A 6,732-nucleotide genomic window follows, 5' to 3' on the forward strand; every position below is an offset into this window, starting at 1 on the left:
TTTATGATTTTCAACTGGTGGTGTAGGAACGAAGACACGGTGGATTTTTGTCACAGAGATATTTTTAAGTCATAAAGCCTAGTCGAAAATCACTAGTCGAAAATCTTATTCGTTGTAGTGTGACCGAAGTTTTCAAAGTTCACCCGCAATGCATGTAAATGGTCTTACTGTCAAGCAGCTGGGTCTGTTGCCAAACGGAAAACAAATCAATTGGAGCAACTTAAAAAGAAGAGTCTGCTGTTGCACATAGAAACTAAAATTAAAATAAATGGAGTGTTCAACGAATGTTTTTACTTATGTAAATTAGTAGTTTAAAGCTTCCTTCTCGTCACACGGATGCTTCGCCATCATTCCCGCGCCACCGCAGTCCAGCTCCGAGTTCCAATGGTCATTTTGGACCTTGAGAAAGTGGGAGCCGGATCGGGAACGGGGTTGATCCGCTGATGCTGCAGGAAGTTGCCCAGCATCCTGGCTATGGCTTCTCCAACTGTTCGTTAGCGGGCGCCCAATTTTCATCCTCCCTATAGAAGCCAGCGCGTCCTTCCTTTTTGGCCAGATCTTACTATTTTTGCGAAGACACGCCCGCCAGGATGTCCATGTAGGGAGCGAAGTTCCTCTCGACATGTTCCTTCCCACTTGTATTCCCTGGCGGACTTCCTCCAGCACTGCATCTATTCTGCGGATTTGTCCTGTTGTGGTATTGCTTCCTGTCGGTGAGATCCCACAATAACGGGCAACAGCTTGGATTAGGCGTCCTATTTCATCTGCACTGACCTCATGCAGTCGATTCTGGAACTTTCCTTCCATTTTTTATTTATAGTTAGTCTACACCGCCTTTGCACGAACATCGCCAAAGATTAAATTTCTTAATATTTGGGACGCGGCTAACGGCGTTCATCGAAATTCACTCGCTAAGTCTGGTATTTCCTTAGCTCATCTGAGTACCGCGCTGAAAAACAGACCCGACAAAAAGCGTTAGCCACGTATTTTCCTCTCGCTCACTGCTATGGTTAGCTCGCGATTTTCGTCGATGCACTAGGCTTAAATATTAACAGAATTACTACATACTAGAGTGCTATTGCACGAAAGTGTTGATAACTAGTGTCAATAACAAAAACAAAAAAAAATTTTCTTGAATAGGCTAATCGCTTTTTGTATTACCATAAACCATAAAAGGTTTACATTTGCGTTATTTAATTCTATTTATTTATTTTTGAAAACATTTATAGCTACGAACGATGTCCACCTCTTCTGCGGCCGCACTGAAAACGAAAAAATAGAGTCGATGTGGATGTCGGTGTAAATAATAAAGACTTTTTCCATTTTTAATTGAGAAATGCTTGGCATTTGTTATAAAAATTCCAACCATCTCTGCTGATCGGCCTAATCAAGCCAAAATGGCGGAATAGAGCTTTCACAGAGATTTTGTAGACGGATGTCGGTGCAAATAATAAAGACTTTTTCAATTTTAAATTGAGAAATGCTTCCCTAATTATTTGTTGTATTTGAATCGAACTGCCATTTGCTATAAAAATTCCACCAATTTCCTAACGACGCCTGACTGGAGCCCAAATGCATCTCCTACCCGAAAATATCCCACAACGCCATGTTTGGAAAATTGTATATAACAAAAATAGTGAAATACTGAAATAGTTGACAAGTAGGGTTCAACATAGCGCTGAAGCGGAGTTGTAACGACTCTTATCCATCTTTTTTTAGAGCATTTACTCCTAAAGCCTAGTACTCAGATCGACGAAAACCGCGAGCTAACCATAGGAGTGAGTGAGAGGTAAATACGTGGCTAACGCTTTTCATCGGGTCCGTTTTTCATCGCGGTACTCAGATGAGCTAAGGAAATACCAGAAAAAATACCTGATTTCGCGAGTGAATTTTCGGTGAACGCCGTTAGCCGCGGCCCAAAGAGTAAGAAATTTAATCTTTGCCGGTGTTCGTGCAAAGGCGATATGGAAACTAAAAATTAAAAATGGAAGGAAAACCCCAAAATCGGATGCAGGAGATCAGTGCAGATGAAATAGAATGCCAAATCCAAGCTTATGCCCTTTATAGTGGGACTTCACCGACAAGAAGCAATTCCACAAAAGGGGCAAATTCGCAGAATAGTTAAAGTGCTGGAGGAGATCCACTAGTGAATCCCAGTGGGAAGGAACATGCCGAGTGGGACTTTGATCTCTAGATGGACATCCTGCCGGGCGCATCCTCGCAATGAAAGTAAGATATCACCAAACGAATTTGGTTGCGTTGTATTAATAGAAGTATCTTTTTGTCAGAACCACCAGTAACACGATCTCCGACGACCTCTCCATTAGGACTCCGGATACCACCACCACCAGCTACTTGGCAGTTCAAGCGGAGATGGAGGACCCGCTGGCTTCTATAGGGAGGAGGAAAATAGGGCACCCGCTAAGGAACAGTTGGACTGCGGTGGCGCGGAAAAGAATGCGAAACATCCGTGGGATGAGAAGGAAGCTTTAAACTACTAAGTTACATAAATAAAAACATTCGTTGAACATTCCATTTATATTTCTTCTCATTTCTTTGTGTACCAGCAGACTCCTTTTTAAATTTCTCCAATTGATTTGTTTTCCGTTTGGCAACAAACCCAACTGCTTGACAGTAAGACCATGCTATATGCGTTGCGGGTGAACTTTGAAAACTTCGGTCACACTACAAAGAATACGATTTTTCGACTAGTGAAACTCTTAACCGATTTGAGTACTAGGCTTTATGGAAAAAAACTCTCTAAAGCGGAATTTGGTCTCTGATGCAGAAACACCTATGCCTGAACAGACAATAATAGTCCCAATGAGAACATCTCTATAAAAGAGTTGTGAAACTCCTTAATACCCCTTTCCCACAAAGATCCATTCACCATTCGCTCGACGGATGACAGAATTTTTCATAGGCCCTTCTCACATAGCCCACCCATGTGAAACAGTTGGGATTTTGACACATGTGAAACTCAAATTCCCACAGAGTACATCCAATATCCGCGATCCCATAGCAGTTTAAGTGGACAAAAGTCGCTCATCACAACATAAATGAAGAAGGATTTAAACTTGTTAAAATATTTTTTTTTGCTCTTAGCTTATAAAACACCATTAGACAATAGTTAATACAAATGCATAAAAATTGATGACTGCCGGCGTGCCTAACTTTTCAAGCCATCACTCCACCTCTTAGTACTCATCTGGCTGATAAATGTTTATATTGGAAACGTCACGAAAAGTTGCCCAAAATATAATATTTATAGCCAATTATATGTAGGTCGTGTTTTAATGTGGTGCTTAGTAAAACGGACACACTGGCTAAAAACAAATGGAATTTGCACATTTAAGCCTAACACTCAGATCGGCTAAGAGTTTCACTAGTCGAAAAATCGTATTCCTTGTAGTGTGACCGAAGTTTTCAAAGTTCACCCGCAATGCATGTAGCATCGACAATGGAAGGCGCAGAAGCAACAGGTTTGGTTAGATTAGCCGAATCAGCTGTTATCTGTAGATGGTGAATGTGCTTGTAGGAATCGGAGTTTCACATTTGGAAACAGGATTGGTTTGATTAACCACAAGTCTTCAGATCAGCTGTTATCGGATGGTAGATGGTGGATGTGCCCTGTGGGAATCGAAGTTTCACATCTGTCGAAAATCCCAACCGCATCAAACGAATGGACTCTATGCGAAGGGGGTATAAAGCTGCTTAACATCATTTAAATGTTTCCAGGATCTAAAAACAGACTTTAAGTACGCACAGGCAAAATTCCATGCTCAGGCAACGTCATATTCATACAGAGAGTGTTTTCGCTTCAGCGACCAAATTCCGTTTCAGCGTCTTTTTCTTTTATAACAAATACATGTGCTAGAGAGAAACGGAAAAATTATTTTTTATTTTAGTAAGGAAATGATCATCCTCCAGCTTATGTTCTTGGCAAGACCTGGCCCACCAAAATTATTGCTTAAAGAATGGATATAGTCATTGACCGTAGATGTTATAAATACCTAAAAGGTTTCAAAAAAATCAAACTCGTAAAAATTGTGGTCCCTATTTAATTTTTACTACGCTGGCCCGAATGAAATTGTCATCTTTGATCAATTTTCCAATAGCAATAATAGCGTTCATCCGGACAGACGGACATGGCTAGATCGACTCGGCTAGTGATCCTGATCAAGAATAGATATACTTTATGGAGTCGGATACGCTTCCTTCCGCCTGTTACATACTTTCCGACGGATCTAGTATACCCTTTTACTCTACGAGTAACTGGTATAATAAATGGAATGTTCAACGAATGTTTTCAATTATGTAGATAAGTAGTTTAAAGCTGCCTTCTCGTCCCACGGATGCTTCGCCATCTTTCCCGCTTTACCGCAGTACAGCTCCGAATCCCAATAGGCATATTGGACCTTGAGGAAGTGGGAGAACGGGGTTGCTCCGCTGATGCTGCAGGAAGTCGCCCAGCATCCTGGCAGTGGCTGGCTATGGCTTCTCCAACTGTTCCTTTTCCGCCTCCCTATGGAAGCCAGCGGGTTCTCCAGCGCCGCTTGAGCTGCCAAGTAGCTGGTGGTGGTGGTGTACGGAGTGGAGATGTTCTGAGGCTTTAAGGCTTTAAGCCTAGTGCTCACATCGACGAAAACCACGAGCTAACCATAGGAGTGAGCGAAAGGCAAACATGCTGCTAAAGATTTTCGTCGGGTTAGTTTTTCAGCGTGGTACTCAGATGAGCTAAGAAAATACCAGAAAAAATACCAGATATCGCCAGTGAATTTTCGTTGAACGCCGTTAGCCGCGGCCCAAAGAATAAGAAATTTAATCTTTGGAGGTGTTCGTGCAAAAGCGGTGGGGAATTTAAAAATTAAAAATGGAAGAAAAATACGAAAATCGGCTAAAGGAGGTGAGTGAAGATGAAATAGGACGCCTAATCCAAGCTGTTGACCATTATTGTGGGACTTGACCGACAGGAAGCAATACCACAACGGGGCAAACCTGCAGAATAGTTAAAGCGCTGGAGGAGATCTCTAGAGAATACCAGTGGGAAGGAACATGGGACATCGCTCGATCTCCGACGAGATATTCATTGAGGACACCACCTCCACCAGCTACTTGACAGCTAAAGCGGTGATGGAGAACGCGCCGGGTTCTATAGGGAGGAGAAAATAAGGTCGCCCGCTAAGGGACAGCTGGAGGAGCCATCACCAGCCATTATTGGCCAGCCTAATGGGATTCGGAGCTGGACTACAGATGGGGCGGGAAAGATGGCGAAGCATCCGTGGGACGAGAAGGAAGCTAAAATAAAAACATTCGTTGAATATTTCATTTATTTTTATTTTAATATCTTTGTACACCACCAGACTCTTCTTTTTTAAATTGCTCCAATTAATTTGTTTTCCGTTTGGCAACAAGCCCAGCTGCTTGACAGTAAGACCATGACACATGCATTGCGGGTGAACTTTTAAAACTTCGGTCACACTATAAAGCATAAGATTTTCCGACTAGTGAAACTCTAAGCCGATCTGAGTACTAGGCTATAATAAAGAATATTATTTGAGCGTTATGCGTCGATTGCGAGAAGTAATTCGTCTAAAAAGACCAGAACTAAGGGCAAAAACAACTCTTGATTTTTGCATCACGAACATTTCGCCAAAAATTTGACGCATATGGTTCTGCAACTACGGTATTCGCCTAATTTGGCTTCGTGTGAATAATGGATATTCCCAAAACTCAAGAGGCCACTTCCGGGAACGCGTTTGAGTCGGTTGGAAAGATAAAAAAAAACGCTGATGACTTAACGGAAAGAGACTATTGACATGTTTCGAAAACTGAAAAAAACGTTTGCATAAGTGCTACTTATCGGGACGAGATAACTTTAAAGGGATGAAATTGATTTAGAAGAATAAATAAAGATTTTTCATTTCACAAACAAATTCAACATACTTTCTCAAGTGCTATACAGTTTGCTTAAATTATCGGATAAAAAAGCTTTTGTCATGAATTTTAAACTATGGTATTTCCAAATTCCTTTTTTATATGCTAACCACTACAATATATTTAAAGTTTAAAGTTTATTGCCTATTTGCTCAAAATTGATTCGAATGATCTTTTTTAATTTCAAACTATATATAACTTTTTTTATATTTAACACTTTTTGTCATAAAAATGAAGATACTAACTAAGATAAAAAACACTTGAAAGGCGAAAAACTATCCAACATTAATTTAATGACAAAAAGTCTTGTTAGGTATTTTTTAAGGAAAAGGAAAACATTAACAGTTTGCCATTGAAAACTAATGACTATACATTTTTTGTTATAAATTAATTATTAAAACTAGACAAAAATTTTGTAGTTTTAAGTTTCTGTGTCAACTACACATACTTTATTTAAATTCCTAAAGTACTATTTCTATGTTTAAGAACATGCATGTGGTCATGATCACTATCCGAGTCGACCTAGCCATTTCCATCTGTCCGTCTATTTGAGTGAACCCTGTGAGCTTTGCAACTATTTGAGCTAGAGAGTTGGGATGTCAAATTTAGTTTCCTTAGCTTTGTATGCGGCGTAAGTTTGTTATCCAAATGTGCCACGCCTACAATACCAAGCCCAAGCTGCTCCTAAAGTTTTAATGCTGGAATAAAACTGTATATCTGGAATGTATTGCTCTCGTCAATCGAAAAAAATCTTAAACGTTGGGACTTAACATGTTGATTCTAGGGATTCTTGAG

The sequence above is a fragment of the Drosophila suzukii genome, chromosome 4 (assembly GCF_043229965.1).
Source record: "Drosophila suzukii chromosome 4, CBGP_Dsuzu_IsoJpt1.0, whole genome shotgun sequence".
In the NCBI taxonomy this organism is placed as follows: domain Eukaryota; kingdom Metazoa; phylum Arthropoda; class Insecta; order Diptera; family Drosophilidae; genus Drosophila; species Drosophila suzukii.